Source organism: Palaemon carinicauda, chromosome 24 (genome assembly GCF_036898095.1).
Source record: "Palaemon carinicauda isolate YSFRI2023 chromosome 24, ASM3689809v2, whole genome shotgun sequence".
NCBI classification, from domain to species: Eukaryota; Metazoa; Arthropoda; class Malacostraca; order Decapoda; family Palaemonidae; genus Palaemon; species Palaemon carinicauda.
Window position 1 is genome coordinate 60,146,985 of NC_090748.1, and position 20,000 is coordinate 60,166,984.

Sequence of the window (20,000 nt, forward strand, 5' to 3'; positions counted from 1 at the left end):
AAGATTTTGTCAATGTACTATTTTGCCACTACAAAATCTTAATGATCTTACCCATGTTCAAATATCTCGTTCTCGGCAATCTTAACCATCTAAGAGTCTATTTTCTCATTCTCCAGCAACTTCAGAATTTTGCCATAGCACTATTTTCTCAATCTCCAGTACCCTGATGATTTTACCAATATGCTATTTTCTCATTCTTTACAATCTTTTTGGTGTTCCATTGTAATCTTTTCTTACTCTTCCGAATCTTGAGATTTTTGGTATTACACTACTTTTCACTCTCCAGAATCTTAAAGATTTGGACAGTGTGCTATTTTCTCTCCACTATCTTAATGAATTTGACCTCAGATGTTCTTGTCAATTGGTTCATTACATAGAGTACTTTTTCTGAAGCCAGTTTTACTTGTTATATAAAAGGTGACGATTAAGGGTAGCGATTTGTATATCTTTTCATCACTAAAGACTCTCGAACATGTTGATGTGTTTAACTGTGCCAGGCTATTCGGAGGAGGATAAGATTTATTTTGCGATTAGTTTGGCTGACTTCGACCACCGAAAATTTAGAATGTGTGGTAATTTGCTAGTTTTGCTTGGTCTAAATCAGTTGTGGAAGCACTATTAGACAGGAATTCTTGGTCCACCTCGCCCCCAAGTACTCCACCCTATCACACACTTCCTGTGCATCGAGTAACCAAACAAGTAGGTGGGGGAAGATGGCAGATGGTTGGAGGGGCTACATACAGGAACTCGCCACTGAGTAAAAGTGGTGCACCTTAGAGTGAGGTGTGCCATAAATTCCTATGTCCAATTATACATTCCCATTTGGGAAAATGTGAACAATTTGTTTAAAATTTTTGGTTACGTACTATGGTTTAAAAATTAGTTTTACCGTTAGTTATATTAGTATATTGGAAATATACCTGTGACCTTTAAGGGTTTTAATATATTATAGTAAAAGAGTTGAGTCCATGAAAATGTTTACGTAAATATTTGTTGCACATCACTATTGCTTTGCTTTTATTTATCCTAAACTTAGTTTATCTAATTCCGTAATTTATATAGAGAACTAGGTTTATTTTGATGTAAGACAGTTTGGACTGACTCTTAACTGTTATTTTAGTGGGGTAACTAGTGCTGCATACATCCGATTCCTCTGATTCATTTATTGAATTCTTATGTTTGTCTTTTACTTAAAGCAAATAAAAATTCGTATTTGATGCCCGGTGATGATAAAGTGGCCTAGCCAATTATTCCTGTAAAGCTTTTCCAGTACAACATCGCTTTAATCTTTAGTTTTACAACATCGCTTTAATCTTTAGTTTATATGATGTTACCTAATTTACTTTTTATCATATATATTTTATTACCACTAATCATACTAGTCTCACATGCAACAAAGGTATCTTCCTCTGAATTTTCAAACCAGGGAAAATTCCTTATGTGAGAAAGATTTTGGCCCGTGTGAGAACTCGCTTCATGTCACAGATCTATTTCCTCGTAATCTGTTTTCTCTCTTGTTATAACTACAAGTCTTTGCGTGTTTTTTATACAATTTTCGAAGTATTTTAGGTATACTCTTTTTTTTTTTTGCATTTATATTCATCTTATTATATCTTATTCAATGGCATCTTGCATAAATTTTATTCCTAAAGTTATTGCTCTTATCATTTATCGTAAATAAACATTGATTCGCCAATTCAATCGTTCCGATAAACTAGTGTATATCTTAACATTGTTCATATTGCTATAGTGATTTTCTTTCAGTTTAAAGTCGGCAACTCCCTGTTCAAGTATTTTACTATAATAACAAACATGCTAGAATATTGTGAAAGCAATTCCAAATCAGAATGATTATTAGGGTAAAAATGTGGTTTATATCAAAAGCAGATTCTGTTATATGAATAAACACACCAAGGCGGAAATGCCCGCTGATTTTCACTTTATCTCGCTTTTTAACTGCAATATTTTAGTTCCCTTTGTCTTTGAATTGTGAAGAACTAACGCCATGATGACTTTGAAATGCCGCTTCCTGGGTCTTGTCGGTTATATGTGTAAGTGAATCTATTCTTATTGGACACTTACCTATAAGGTTGGGCGACTAAAGTCCCCCACAGCCATTTGTCCATAAGATGACAGTGCTATTACTATTACAGTACCTCCTAGCATATTTTGAACTATTTTTGCATAAGGGAATGGTTTTCAGTCAGACTTTACACTAAAGTAGAAGCATTGGTGTGCATTATTGAAGATAACCAGTGTTAACCAACTTCCTGCTTTTATTATTATTATTATTATTATTATTATTATTATTATTATTATTATTATTATTATTATTATTATTATTACTAAACTTAGAGCGAAGGAAAATCATGGCATGAAACACCTTTAAAGAGTTTTTAAAAAGAGAATTGTGGTTGCTTCTTCAGAATGAAGTGTCCTTTTTTCTGATCTAAACGTATTTAATAATATTTACATTTATCAAATTCTATATATACTCAAATAAGTACTGAATACCATTTAGAATATTTTTAAACACTTTAAGGAGCTTCTATATCTAGAAGGTAGTTACATAGGCATTCTTTATATAGTTGATAGGTGTAAACATTAATGCTCTTTTATACGTTATTTATTCGTTCATATATAATAAGGTTTTAGAGATAAGTTTCATTTCAACGCCACTCTATAAATCTTGGTTTTACATGATTCCTCTGTTTGCCTTGTTATAAACTTTTCTAAGCTTTTAAATTAATCAGTTGTAAGAGGGGGTATTATCTTAAAGGAAAAATACTTGTAAAATATTTCTCAGTGTTTAATGTAAACATCACAACATTCCTAATCATGTAATAGGTCACAGGGGATTCCGACTCTGCTTACATATTCCTGTTGAATTCAGGATTTGCACTTAGAATTGAAATCATCCCATCTCCATCATGTATGGAATTTCACTGTAGGGCTGTTATCCCAGAGTAAATTGATGATTGAATGTATAAAAATGATGAGTGCTAAGCTTAGCACAGTAAGAAATGGACAAAAAAGTAAGCCCACAGATAACTGGCTTGCCTTCTTTCACCAACCACGTTCCAGTTCCTTAACAACACCCACCCCCCTTCTTTCTCTCTCTCTCTCTCTCTCTCTCTCTCTCTCTCTCTCTCTCTCTCTCTCTCTCTCTCTCTCTCTCTGTTCTGTATAAATTGGTGTATTTCCGAAATTATATAAAAGAAAATCATTCTAACTCTTCTTCTAAACCACATTGGGAGTAAAAATCAGGGAGTGTTTTCTTTATAAACGTTTACCCCATGTTAAGCATGGCATATGAGCAGGATCCATTCCAGCCTCCTATGCTAGGCCTTGCTGCTAAACACTGTGATACACATATTCTCGCTATGGACAGTTACCCTACTTCACAGCTATTTTAATACAGTCATCGACAACTTGAACAGCTATTTCGGGGATAATAAGGCAAGTAGTCATATTATACTGCCCCCTCAAAAGTTGTTTACTGGACACTCAAGTGCCAATATAAGTGAAATCACCTTCAGCAGAATTTGTTCTGAATTTAATCAAAGCTCTAACAAACAAGCTGCACCACAGAAACAAAGGTTCTCCTCATCAAAGAACAAGATTCTTCAGAGCCTGTTAATTGTTTTGATGACTTTGATAACGGTGTATTGGGAGAACTTTAGATGAATTTTGGGACAAAATATTAGAGAGAACATTATGACTCCTGGGGAAACCTCTAAGAATAAGTGAGCCTAGACTTTTACCTCAACAGAGTTGTGGGGAAAATTGTCAAAGGATTGTTGTAAATGTACTAGTTTCCAAAGAAAGTTACATGGATTTTGGATGCCTCGAAGACTTTTAGTCCATCTGCAGACTCATATATATATATATATATATATATATATATATATATATATATATATATATATATATATATATATATATATATATATATATACACATATATATGTATATATATGTATGTATGCATATATATATATATATATATATATATATATATATATATATATATATATATATATATATATATATATACATATATATAGAGAGAGAGAGAGAGAGAGAGAGAGAGAGAGAGAGAGAGAGAGAGAGAGAGGGAGAGAGAGAGAGAGAGAGAGAGAGAGAGAGAGAGAGAGAGAGAGAGAGAGAGAGAAGTGGGGGTTGTGGGGGAAAGCATTGAAGAATGGGTTAGTGTCTTTTTTATTTGGCAGCAGTGGGGGAAATTCTGTTAAAATACTGAGTCTTACCCTATCTTCATTTAGAAAAAAATCCTCCAGATTGTGAAGAAAGTGTGAAAATTTCAAGCTGGCTCAATTTTTGATGTCCTTACACATAAAAACGGGAAACACGTGATGTCACCAAAATTTAGGCCACAATTTTGCTATTCAAAATGGCTGTCAGCTCAGAGCAATTTAGCCCCGGGGAACGTAATTCATTGTTTAAGTATGTAAACTTAATGTTTTCACCCTCAAAGAATCTGTTACAATAGACTTTATCTTTAATTTTATTCTTTTGTATGGAATATTCCAATCCTAAAACCAAAAAGTGATATATTTTCTCAGAAGATAGGTCCACAAGTAGATTAGATATGACGCATGTACGACCAAGCACTGAAAAGCCTAATTCAAATTGGAAGATCAACACTGCAATATATACATGAACATCTAATACTTTTTCAAAGTGACATTACACACATGTCAAGTAAGAAACATCAGTACACCAGTAACATGAAAATGACAAGTCAACAAAACAGCTAACGCAATCAGCCAATGTATGATGGAGTGGGAGCCAACTGGCGTACGGGCAGTGGCACCTCAATCGGTACCCTTAGCCTCACTGTTGTGGCAGTAAAGTAGATGGCAGCTGTGTGTGTAACAGTGACACAAGTGAAGTCGTTAGCCTGGTTTTATTAAAAAATTAAGAGAGGAAGCAGCTAATGATTTTCCCGGAGAACAATATTCAAAACATGGCAAAATTATGGAATAAAAATATTTTTTTTTTTCAAAATTTTAAATGGGTTATTTCCAATTGAAGAGGCACTGTTAATGTAAAGATATGGATGTTCAACACCCTCTGTCCTTGGCCAGGATAACAATCATACTTTGAGTTTTGTTGTTTCAACTTTATCACCCCCAATGAATTGCACCATGCAATAATTTTAGCAAGATCTATATTAAGGGAGAGAGCAACCACAGGAGATAAGATTGATACAAAGAGAGTATCATCATCTGCAACCAGGTTATTTTCTAGTTTGAATTCAATACCCTGTTTAATATATAATAGGAAAAGTTATGTTTCTAGGTCAAATTATATATCTTGCAGGAATAATATGAAAGTAATGGACAGAAAATATTACACTGATAAATACCAAGTGTTATTTCTATAGTCACTATGGTGCTTATGAAAAACTATTATAAAATTCTCTACTTAAAAAGTTCATTTATGAAGCTAAGAAAAGACCGACTTACTTTCTCCTCAAGCTAGAAACAATGGCCTCTTGATTACCATGGTTAAAAAGCTATACTCATATCTAGGCCAATCAAATGAACTTCATGACCACAATTGATTAGTATCTTTACAGCGTTGGAACCTATGCGGTAATGGCTTGCATATTTACTCAGGCATAAGTAATTATTGTAAAATGAATATCCTCTTGGGTCTGAGACCATGGAAATCACGAGTGTTAGGGATAAGATTATAGTAATACTGTGATATATTATATTGTGAGGGGAAGTGTAGAGCTTTAAATAGTAGATTGTTAATTGCACAGTGCAAATCAAAGCAGTGTAATATGATTATTACAGATTGCTATGCACCAACAAATGATCCCCTAAAGAAAAGAAAGATGAATACTATGAACTGGAGAGTATAATAAATGATATCCTAGAGAGAGATATGAAAATTGTGATTGGCAAATTCACTGATAAAGTTAGAAGGAATAATTAAGGAATAGAGAATTTGATTTATGTCGAGGGCCTTGGCGAAGTTGCATTTTATAATTTTCTGTTCAACAAACAATCTTCTCATTAAAGGTACTCTTTTACAACACAAGGACATCCACATATATACATGAACTTCACCATGTGACTATTACAATAATCAAAAGGATCATATTGCTATTGATAAAGAGAGAAGGAGGTCTCTGAGAAATCTAAAAAGCTATAGAGGTGTAGATTTTAGTAGTGATCACCATCTTCTCATTGCCACACTGAAATTAAAATTGAAGGCAAACAAGAGAAAGGTATATAGAGTAACTAGGTTTGATACAACTAAGCTTCAAGAAGAAGAGCACTGAGAAACGTTTGCAATTGAATGAAGAAATCAATTTCAAGGCTTAGAAACTTGAAGAGACGAAGAATAGACAATTAATGAAGAATTGTGTGATATTAAGAACATATATCGGTCAGTTGCTATTGAAGTCTTGGGACAGGCAGTTACAAGGAGAATGCCATGAATATCCAATGATACTTGGGATACCATAAAAAAAAGGAGACAAGGGCAAAAATTGATTGTTGAAATTTTTTGAGGAAGTAATGAAAATTACAAGGTAGAGTATGCTAAGCATTCCAGTATTGATAGTGAGGTCAAAAGAAAAGCCAGGAATGACTAGATAGAAAATTTAGGTAAGGGTGACAAAGCTATGAATTCAGGGAGTGGCTATAGGGAAAGAATTGCTCATGAAATTATTATTGAAATCTACACTGGGGCAAAGAAGAAAAAGCATATACCATTAAAAAAGAGAGAGATGGAACTGTTATAACAAGAGAAGATGAACAAAGAAAATGGTCGATGGAACACTTTAGTGAGGTAATGAATAGGAGATATGAAGGGAATAATTTGATTGATATACCTGAAGCTGATGGAGAACTTGACCTGCCCATGAATGAATTCACTGTGTTTGAAATTGAAACTTTCATTAATATACTAAGAAAATAGAAAGCCCCTGGATACGATGGAATAACTGCTGAGATAATATTAGCTGAAAATGAAGTAACCCCCAGAATACTTACAGGAATATTTTGTAGAATGTGGCATGAAGAGGCAAAACCTGATGAATGGCAATTGGGAGCGTTGGTGAAAATGGCAAAAAAAAAAAAAGGACACCTCACGGATTACAATAATTAAAGAGGCATCCCACTTACATACGTTATCATAAAAATATTAGGTATGCTCAATCTAATGAGACTGGAGAGAATGATTGATAAAAAACTGAAAGATGAACGAGCAGGTTTCAAAAGGGTAGAAATTTCATTGTCCAAATTCTCTTTTTTGACATGTGGTACAGCTATGTGTATAATATAGAAATCCGCTTTTGATGGCATTTGTAAACTGAAAAACTCTTTGGTAGTGTGCACTGGCCAATTTTGTGGAGAGTCCTGCGTTATTATAGAATCCCTCTTAAGTGTGTGAATCTTATTAAGTCAGTTCATGAGCATGGCAGTTAAAAAGTTGATATTAATGGACTTCCAGTGGACAGCGTAGTACTCCAAGGGAATGTGTTTATCCTCCTCATCGATTTTATAATGTATAGAACAGTCGGAGATGATAGGAAGGATTAGACTGGATTGGTTATAAGATATTAGCAGACCTAGAATATGTTGATCATGATGTCCTTATTAGCAGAACACCACAGGATTTGCAATGCTTGCTTACCAGATTGCATGAAATATCATATCATACGAGGTTGAGCTTAAGGCCCATCCATCCATATACCAAAGGCACTTCCCCCAACTTTGGGGGGTAGCCGACAACAACAAGAAACAAAACAAAAAAGGGGACCTCTACTCTCTACGTTCCTCCAGCCTAACCAGGGACTCAGCCGAGTTCAGCTGGTACTGCTAGGGTGCCACAGCCCAACCTCCCACATTTCCACCACAGATGAAGCTTCATACTGCTGAGTCCCCTACTGCTGCTACCTCCGCGGTCATCTAAGGCACCGGAGGAAGCAGCAGGGCCTACCGGAACTGCGTCACAATCGCTCGCCATTCATTCCTATTTCTCGCACGCTCTTTTGCCTCTCTCACATCTATCCTCCTATCACCCAGAGCTTTCTTCACACCATCCATCCACCCAAACCTTGGCCTTCCTCTTGTACTTCTCCCATCAACTCTTGCATTCATCACCTTCTTTAGCAGACAGCCATTTTCCATTCTCTCAACATGGCCAAACCACCTCAACACATTCATATCCACTCTAGCCGCTAACTCATTTCTTACACCCGTTCTCACCCTCACCACTTCGTTCCTAACCCTATCTACTTGAGATACACCAGCCATACTCCTCAGAAACTTCATCTCAAACACAATCAATTTCTGTCTCTCCATCACTTTCATTCCCCACAACTCCGATCCATACATCACAGTTGGTACAATCACTTTCTCATATAGAACTCTCTTTACATTCATGCCCAACCCTCTATTTTTTACTACTCCCTTAACTGCCCCCAACACTTTGCAACCTTCATTCACTCTCTGACGTACATCTGCTTCCACTCCACCATTTGCTGCAACAACAGACCCCAAGTACTTAAACTGATCCACCTCCTCAATTAACTCTCCATTCAACATGACATTCAACCTTGCACCACCTTCCCTTCTCGTACATCTCATAACCTTACTCTTACCCACATTAACTCTCAACTTCCTTCTCTCACACACCCTTCCAAATTCTGTCACTAGTCGGTCAAGCTTCTCTTCTGTGTCTGCAACCAGTACAGTATCATCCGCAAACAACAACTGATTTACCCCCCATTCATGATCATTCTCGCCTACCAGTTTTAATCCTCGTCCAAGCACTCGAGCATTCACCTCTCTCACCACTCCATCAACATACAAGTTAAACAACCACGGCGACATCACACATCCCTGTCTCAGCCCCCCTCTCACCGGAAACCAATCGCTCACTTCATTTCCTATTCTAACACATGCTTTACTACCTTTGTAGAAACTTTTCACTGCTTGCAACAACCTTCCACCAACTCCATATAACCTCATCACATTCCACATTGCTTCCCTATCAACTCTATCATATGCTTTCTCCAGATCCATAAACGCAACATACACCTCCTTACCTTTTGCTAAATATTTCTCGCATATCTGCCTAACTGTAAAAATCTGATTCATACAACCCCTACCTCTTCTAAAACCACCCTGTACTTCCAAGATTGCATTCTCTGTTTTATCCTTAATCCTATTAATCAGTACTCTACCATACACTTTTCCAACTACACTCAACAAACTAATACCTCTTGAATTACAACACTCATGCACATCTCCCTTACCCTTATATAGTGGTACAATACATGCACAGACCCAATCTACTGGTACCAATGACAACACAAAACACACATTAAACAATCTCACCAACCATTCAAGTACAGTCACACCCCCTTCCTTCAACATCTCAGCTTTCACACCATCCATACCAGATGCTTTTCCTACTCTCGTTTCATCTAGTGCTCTCCTCACTTCCTCTATTGTAATCTCTCTCTCATTCTCATCTCCCATCACTGGCACCTCAACACCTGGAACAGCAATTATATCTGCCTCCCTATCATCCTCAACATTCAGCAAACTTTCAAAATATTCCGCCCACCTTTTCCTTGCCTCCTCTCCTTTTAACAACCTTCCATTTCCATCTTTCACTGTCTCTTCAATTCTTGCGCCGGCCTTCCTTACTCTCTTCACTTCTTTCCAAAACTTCTTCTTATTCTCTTCATATGACTGACCCAGTCCCTGACCCCACCTCAGGTCAGCTGCCCTCTTTGCCTCACGTACCTTGCGCTTTACTTCCACCTTTTGCTCTCTATATTTTTCATACTTCTCTATACTATTACTCTGCAGCCATTCTTCAAAAGCCCTCTTTTTCTCTTCCACTTTTACCTTCACTCCTTCATTCCACCATTCACTGCCCTTCCTCATGCTGCCTCCAACAACCTTCTTGCCACATACATCACTTGCAATCCCAACAAAATTTTCTTTTGCTAACTTCCACTCCTCCTCTAAATTACCAGTTTCTCTTACTCTCACCTCGTCATATGCCATTTTCAACCTTTCCTGATATTTACTTTTTACCCCCGGTTTTATTAGCTCTTCAACCCTCACTAGCTCCCTTCTACATCCACCTACTCTATTCCCCCACTCTTTTGCTACAACCAATTTTCCTTCCACCAAAAAATGATCAGACATACCGTTAGCCATACCCCTAAACACGTGCACGTCTTTCAATCTTCCAAACATTCTTTTAGTTATCAACACATAATCCATTAATGCCCTTTCTACTACTCTTCCATTTGCCACTCTTACCCATGTATACTTATGTTTATCTTTCTTTTTAAAAAAGCTAGCACTTATTACCATCTCTTGTTCAACACACATATCTACCAGTCTCTCACCACTCTCATTTTCACCTGGTACGCCATACTTCCCAATGACACCTTCTACCTCTCCAGCGCCCACTCTAGCATTTAAGTCACCCATAACAACTACATAATTCCTTCTACCCAGTCCTTCTACACACCTAGTTAAGGTAAATAGAAGAAAGACAGAGCTGATGAGAATGGAGTATGCAATAGAAGATGAAATATCATTGGAAGGAGAAAGGATTATTGAAGTAGAATCATTTAAATATCTAGGAACTATGATCTCCAACAAAGGATCAATAAAATTAGAGTTTAGTTGAAGATTGAACCAAGTAAATCAAACAATGGCTAGGTTAAGTAAAATTTGGAAATCAAATCGCTTAAAACTGCATATAAAAATCTGACTATGTATCAGTTTAGTGAGATCGGTGTTATTATATGGACATGAGTCATGGTATAACAATGAAACAATCTCCAATAGATTTAGTAGATTTTAGAACAAAGCCCTCAGAAGGATATTGGAAGTTGATGGCAGGACAGGATTAGAAATGAAACTATAAGAGATATTACGCAAGTGCCATATGAGGAGTAGATGGAGATGGGTTGGGCATGCTCTTCGCATTCCCCAAGAAAGATTAGTTCACCAAACGTTCAACTGGGCTCCATAAGGCACTAGAAGAGTTGGAAAAGGCCGTCTCGAATACAGGCCTGGTCAGTGGGGGAAGAAGTCAGCATGAGTAGGAGACGGATAAGGAAGGAGTTTGGTTGTGTCATCCACAATCCTTCTTTCTCTCACGCACGTAATCACTATGCATACACACTTCGTTTCTCTTTACAATCTACAGCTGGTAATCGTCATAGAACAATTAAGAGATCATACACACTAAAAAGAAGAAGACTTTGAATAATCGGGCTAAGAAAAATAAAAAATAAAAAAGTAATAAAGTTAAAATAAAACTTTCCCGTGGCAGTAGTCTAATTTCAGGACCCACTAATTCCAAACTACACTAGAATACCAAAAAAAAAAAAAAAAAAAAAATAGAAAGAAAAAATTATTCTTACAACTCAATTTTGAAAAATAAATAACAAGTAAACCATTCCGGCATTTTGAAATAATTTAACATCTTTTGCACAGTCACCCAAAATCACCTAATCTTGCTGTACATTTTTTTTTTTTTTTTTTTTTTTTGACGATCTTTCCACTGTTATTGTTTGCAATTCCCTTAGCTGTGATTTCTTACAAATTGTCTTTTCGAAAAAGGATGTCTTGATATCAGTATAGTTAGATCTGAAGTGTAGTTAGCACACCTGAAAAGTGTATAAATGCAATAATAAAGTGTAAAACGTTTTTTCATAAAAATGAGAGAGAGAGAGAGAGAGAGAGAGAGAGAGAGAGAGAGAGAGAGAGAGAGAGAGAGAGAGAGAGAGAGAGAGAGAGAGAGAGAGAGAGGACAGCAACTGAAGAATGAGGAAACAAGAATTGAAAGAGAAGAAATCAAAGAGAGAATGAAGTAGTAAGTAGCAAGGGAAAAGAGTGTGAATACCAAAGTAATTTTGTAAACAGTTTAGTAATGTTTTCATCATTATACAAGAGGCTGATATTCTGTGACCAATAACACATGAACAATATAATGCAATTATAATTTTTTAAAACAATAAATATAGAACTTCCCCATACTATTATAGTTAGGAACATATTGGACTCTCTTGATGGCGTGTAATAACCAGTCTTTCTCTTCATCGGCATTTGGAAAGGGAAACACTCACTTTCGGTCCAGTTTGTTAATTTCCTTTGCAGTTTGGCACACAAAACTTGATTTCATAACCGTCAAATTTTCGGGAATAACAGCAAAAAACTGTGAAGAAATTGAGCGAGACCCCTTTACTCACAGCCTATAGCAGTCAATATAGATAGGGTCTGTTCACGAGGCGGACTTTAAACATAGCTCCCCCCTTATGCAACGTCATGGGCGTCCAATGTGGCCAGACTGCCACCTAACGCCATACGCTTTCATTGTCATGAGCTACACCCTTCAACCTACATGCACATTATTTATGGAAGATGCCTTCATATTACGCTGTTTTTGGTTACAACAATGTCAGAGCTAACTCAAAATGTAAAGGCTTAAGATATTTCAAGTTTCCTCGAGACAAATCAACTCAGAAAGGCTGGGTAATTCGCTGCAGATGCCAGGACGAAGGTAGCGTAAAGCATACCCGGGTTTGTTCCCTCCATTTCAAACAAGAGGATTTTGAAGATGATATAAAGTCTCCAATACCTGGAGTTCCTCCTAAATGCTTAAGGAGTACAGCTGTGCCATCAATTCATTGCTGCGATTGTTCATGACCTAGGACCTTCTAATATGAAAATATGGAAGCATTTTGGTATAAACCCAATCAACTTGAATAGAATTTAATATAAAAAACACAACAGCAAATAGAGAAATATTTGTTTTTGCAGATGCACCTCATATGCTTAAGTTAAGAAACCTTTGCTAAAATTAGTATTTGGATAAAAAGAAAAAACTCGTAGACAAAAAAGAGACCAGTACAAAGCGGATACTAAAAAAAATTCAGAGAACATCTTTTGAAAGAATTTTTTTTTTTTTTGTCATAAAATATTTGTTCAGGTAAAGGCGTTTTGTCAAAAAATATTTGTTCAAGTAGAGACTATCCCAAGCTGTGTTTTATTTGTTAAAATATTTATTTTTACTTAAAATACATATACCAGCATATAAAATATAAATGAAGATTCCAAACAAATGCAAATAACTTACAGCATGTTCCCGGAAACTATCTTAGTCACTTAATGTATGTATTTTTTTTATTTTTTAGGAAATATATATATATATATATATATATATATATATATATATATATGTATATATATATATATATATATATATATATATATATATATATATATATATTATATATATATATATATATATATATATATATATATATATACAGTATGTCTCATATGTAATATTGTATATATATATATATATATAGATATATATATATATATATATATATATATATATATATATATCTATATATATATATATAAATGTATATATATGTATATATATATATGTGTGTGTATATATATATATATCTATATATATATATTTATATATATATATATATATATATATATATATATATATATATATATATATATATATGTGATATATGTGTGTATATAAATTATATGCATATACAGTATATACACATATCTAACTATCTATCTATCTATATATATATATATATATATATATATGATAAATTTTGCACATTTTTACGTGTTTTTCATATTCAAATAAGCCATATATATTTTGATATATTAATGTCTGGATTCTCTTAACGACCTCGGGATCAGAGCCCCAGGCGAAATCTCACAAAGACAAGAGCTTGGCTCCGGCCGGGAATCGAACCCTGGTCGGCAAGCTTATATAGACAGTGACTAACCCATTCGGCCACGAAGGAAGATAAAAGTCAATGACAGTTCTACTGTAGTTATACCCGTCGAATTCAGGTATTTTGTACTTAGAATTGAAATCAACCCATCTTCACCATCGTAGCTAATTGGTAGTTTGTTACTTGGCATTCAATTAATGATAAATTTTGCACATTTTTACGTGTTTTTCATATTCAAATAAGCCATATATATTTTGATATATTAATGTCTGGATTCTCTTAACGACCTCGGGATCAGAGCCCCAGGCGAAATCTCACAAAGACAAGAGCTTTGCTCCGGCCGGGAATCGAACCCTGGTCGGCAAGCTTATATAGACAGTGACTAACCCATTCGGCCACGAAGGAAGATAAAAGTCAATGACAATTCTACTGTAGTTATACCCGTCGAATTCAGGTATTTTGTACTTAGAATTGAAATCAACCCATCTTCACCATCGTAGCTAATTGGTAGTTTGTTACTTGGCATTCAATTAATGATAAATTTTGCACATTTTTACGTGTTTTTCATATTCAAATAAGCCATATATATTTTGATATATTAATGTCTGGATTCTCTTAACGACCTCGGGATCAGAGCCCCAGGCGAAATCTCACAAAGACAAGAGCTTGGCTCCGGCCGGGAATCGAACCCTGGTCGGCAAGCTTATATAGACAGTGACTAACCCATTCGGCCACGAAGGAATATAAAAGTCAATGACAAATGTGCAAAATTTATCATTAATTGAATGCCAAGTAACAAACTACCAATTAGCTACGATGGTGAAGATGGGTTGATTTCAATTCTAAGTACAAAATACCTGAATTCGACGGGTATAACTACAGTAGAATTGTCATTGACTTTTATCTTCCTTCGTGGCCGAATGGGTTAGTTAGTCACTGTCTATATAAGCTTGCCGACCAGGGTTCGATTCCCGGCCGGAGCCAAGCTCTTGTCTTTGTGAGATTTCGCCTGGGGCTCTGATCCCGAGGTCGTTAAGAGAATCCAGACATTAATATATCAAAATATATATGGCTTATTTGAATATGAAAAACACGTAAAAATGTGCAAAATTTATCATTAATTGAATGCCAAGTAACAAACTACCAATTAGCTACGATGGTGAAGATGGGTTGATTTCAATTCTAAGTACAAAATACCTGAATTCGACGGGTATAACTACAGTAGAATTGTCATTGACTTTTATCTTCCTTCGTGGCCGAATGGGTTAGTCACTGTCTATATAAGCTTGCCGACCAGGGTTCGATTCCCGGCCGGAGCCAAGCTCTTGTCTTTGTGAGATTTCGCCTGGGGCTCTGATCCCGAGGTCGTTAAGAGAATCCAGACATTAATATATCAAAATATATATGGCTTATTTGGATATATATATATATATATATATATATATATATATATATATATATATATATATATATATATATATATATATGTGTGTGAAATTTGCTCGAAATGTGTTGTCTCTACCATATTCTTCATCGTTTATTCCTTCATTTCCGTAAAATCTATATGATATGATTCATATACATTAATATATTTTTGCGGTCAAGTGCAACTACAGTAGTATTATGTTCACACTATCCACATTTCATATGTATTGTATACAAATTGGTATTCATATTAAGATTTGGAAATTACAATCAGTATTATCTTTTTTGCTTTTAGCATCTATGAAAATAAATTTTCTTAAAAATGCCATAAAACAGCGAAAGAATTAAAAGCATATATGACAATTATCTATAATCTTGAAAATATTATTACCTGAGAGAGAGAGAGAGAGAGAGAGAGAGAGAGAGAGAGAGAGAGAGAGAGAGAGAGAGAGAGAGAGAGAGAGAGAGAGAGAGAGAGGAAAAAAAGAACTGAGTTTTCCTGTTTTAGAAATTAGCTTAAAGAGAATACAACAAACCAGTATATGGGCAAGCAAATGAATAGCAAAAACAACGAAAAAATATACTAATTATCTCTATTAAATTTGCTATATCTTGGAAATGAAACAATATTTAGTGAATAAATGACACTCTGTGTATTAGACAAACATCATGCATGTTAAATCTTTTCAGAAATTGAACCTAACATCCCATGCTATGGATTAAATATATAAAAACTAAAGACTCCTATGTTATTTCAATGGAGGAAATCGGCCAAACACCTCCAATGACGTCACGGCATTAGCTCCACCCCCAACGCCTGAGTTGAACAGACCCTATCTTTATTGACTCTGGCCTATTGCAGCTGTGTGAAAGCACTACTCGCACCACGAGAGACCTTCCTTACCCCTCAAATGACCCGGCTTTCACTCGGAACGGCCTTGGTTAGAAGACCCAGGCCTACATGGCTGAGGACTATGAAGCGTGAAGTAGGAAATGATGAATGGAGAAGTATTGAATTAAAAGCAAAATCTAACCGAGGCCAAAGTTCAAATTCAAATTCAATTTATTGACAAAAAGTGGTCAAAAGGAGCTAATAGTCTTTCTAGACAGCTAATTCTACTTTTATTTTACATAAATAAACAAAAGCTAAGTACAAATGTAAAACCTAGTAATAATTTACGTAAACTATAAAATTCATTTAGTTACAACTAGTTTTTACAAATGAAAACACAATCTACATAAATAATTTCGAATTTACACAAAGTAAATTAAAAAAAAAGAAAAAAAAAAAAAAAAAAAAAAAAAACTTAAATGATTATATCACAGGACCAAAATTACATATTACTTAATCATAGCTATAAGTTTCGTAAAACAAACATGATAGTAAATTCCCCAAGTTCCAAAATAAATACATGTCTTTTATGATTAATAGCAATGGCACTTCAAATTGAGTTTACGTGTTTGAAATAACCGAAATTCTAATTTAAAAAAAAAAATGCGTTTTATACATTTGTCACATATAAGGACAGGTATTTCTTATAATGTAGAGAGGAAATTCACTTTCCTTTCTCATCAAATTACAAATTAGAAAATTTTCAGGGAACACGGGTGTATACAATATTACAACAATTACTAAACATACTACAAATAAAAACAGTAATAAATTAAATTCTCACTTTTTACATCTTATATCAATGTTTTTAAACTTTTTATGCAATAATTTTGTACAAATTATTATTAATGAAAAAAAACACACCATCTGCTCAAAACCCTTATTACTAATATTTCTAAATTCGGTCAAAGATCTACATTTCATAATTCATTGATGAGGTGTGTGCGAATTGGAAGCGTCACACAGTTTACAAGGGATACCCTCTCCACTATTAATTTATATTCCCAGTAGTATTTGTAGCCTAATTTAAGTCTCATAATATATCCTTCACATTTAGCTGAAGACTTTCCATAAGTAAAACAAGTACAGTATTGATACTAATATAATCATAATTATATATACTACTACTGCCATTACTCATGATTGCTGTACCCTTCTCAATGTCCCATCCTTCCCGTATTCTTGCCATGTGTGATTTTATTCTTCTCATACAAACTGGAGAGGCTAATATATAGATTCTTTATTTCACTTCTGTTTAGCTAATTCATCGGCAACATTATTAAAATATATACCACAATGTGATTGAATCCACACGAATCTTACATTGTAGCTTGACGCTTTACCGAGGCCCAATGTGTTAATGGGCATATAAGGAGATGATGATGATGATATGTTACAAACTTAATATTCGGGTCTACTATCTTTCTTGCTAGCCGATGGGTCTTAATAGTCAACTAGCATCTCTATTTGAACTCTGAGATAAAGGTTCGAATCGTTGCCCAGCCATAAGTACTTGCGAAAAAAAAAAAAAAAGAAGAAGAACAAAAACAAAAAATTCCCCATGGATCTGTGATCAGAAGGCAGAGTGAATTTGACATTATAAGTATTTTGCAGTATGTGTGAATGTATTCATCAATAGTGGTGAAAATAATCGCAACATAGTGGGAATACCATCTCCCGAAACTTAAAGTATGGTTGATATAAGATAAATTACACTATGGGCATGGTATATTATATTATAGCATTATCATTTAGGAAACTGGTGCTCGTGGAAATTATTTTGTATGTAGTTTCATAGAAAAAATACTTTTAAGGGATATTTAAGCCTGTTTTTAAAGTTGAATGGCATCTAAAATAACATTCAATGAATTGGTAGGTACATAGAGGATACTACAGGTGATTTCATATTTTTAGAATGTCTCAATGATAATTTACATGATATAGTTTATCTACATGCATCCTGAATATTGAAATAAAATATACATTTCTAACAACCAAAACTCATAAAAAAAGTTCTTCAACAGTAAATTTTACGGTTGAAATTACTGAAATTGTAACAGTAAGATAATCTTTAAGTTTAAACATTTCTTTTCGAAATCCAAGAACATAGTTTGCATAACGATAACTAACAATTTGAGAGTATCAAGCTGAAGGAATCAATTTTGTTTTAAACTCCAGGTATACTGTGTATCTGACAAATAGGGACAAATAATTACCCATAGCTATACCAAACACTTGTTCAGAGAAATATTTATCAAAACTAAACTCACATGTTTTATACATTAACAATTGTGTTCAATAACAACATTTGTTGGTAATGGTAACTCATGAAAATGTAAATCCCCAACCAGGAAATCCAAGAGGTCACCAATAAACAGTGACAAATATTTTGGTAACGTTAAGGCTCGACTAGCCAGTAGTTTGGTACTGTATATGTAACTATAATCTAATTTATCGTTAAGCTAGTCAGAATTTCTATAGGTAAAAGGTAAATATAGCTTAAAATAGAAAAACAGAATGATTCATCTTGATATTTTGATGATTTTCAAATACTAGATCCTGTTACACTGGATAATAGTGTTAGAAACAATCTGTCGTCGTCTTTAAAGTCATCGAAGTATATGTCTTAATACCTTTAAATAATTACAGTTATATGAGTAGTTTTATAAGTATTTATATTTATAATTATTATCACTGTAACAAATGTATATACTAATTCTCCGTTTTTATATATACATACTGGCGAAATCTAACCAAGGTACTTTGCATCAATAGGCGTAGGAGGAGATGATGATATATACATATGCAGTATGTCAAGTACGTAAATAAGGGGTAAGTTTTGGTGAATTCCCTACGGCGTATAGAAATCTTATGAGGTGTGTTTTATTATGGTGCGGGAAACGTTCATGCCTGGAGACCTGCTGGATGGGAATTTTAGTCCCGCTAAAGCTAGACAGTTTATTGTAATGTCTGCAACCCCAACATTTTTGTCAGCTAGGCATGGGTGATCTGATGGCTCCTTTAGATCTACCTACTGACTTATCAGCAACCTTTAAGGACCCTTCCTGGCCCTAGTTTGGGTGGAGAGGGTGGCTGGGGCGCTCATCATATGTATATATGGGCAGTCTCTAGGGCATTGTCACTGTCCTTTCCTTTGCCATTCATGAGAGATTTTTAAGAATTTGCAACATGTTGGAAATTAAGAAGTTCCAATGATCAAACCACCAGATTAGGAAGGTCATTCCATAATCTGATCACAGCTGTAATAAAAACATTGACGTGAGTGGAGAAGACATTAACATGAAGACAATATGAAGACAACTCTCAAAGAACTAACTTTATATTTACAGATAACACAGACCCTCAAGGTATCCTGTAAGAATGACAATTGCATGTACATGTACCTGGGATGATATGAATGCTAAGAATAGTGAGAATTTTGACAACTTTATGCAATATTCGCAGAAAACTATCTAAACGACGGTTACAGAATTATTATTAATATCACGGATATGGAATTTAATAAAGCTGCAAGATCTATTACCAAAAATTAAAATGAGATTCTGTACTGAACACCAGACATGATACCAATACTGAAAAATAGCATAATGAAGAAATAAAAAAAAAAAATACCTAGGAAAAATCGATCATTAGAAATCTGATATTACTCTTTTAATATACAATACGTATTATCATTGAAGAAAAAACCAGCAGGTAGCGGTTCTGAAAAGTAGATTTTTTATAAAAATCCTAACAAGAATTGTATGAGTTTTATGTTGTTAAATATATTTTATCTATAAAAAAGATATGGATGTTGAGAAGCCTGTAAGCTTGACCTACTTAAAATCCTCCTTTGACTTCAAGGTTCAACTTCATCCC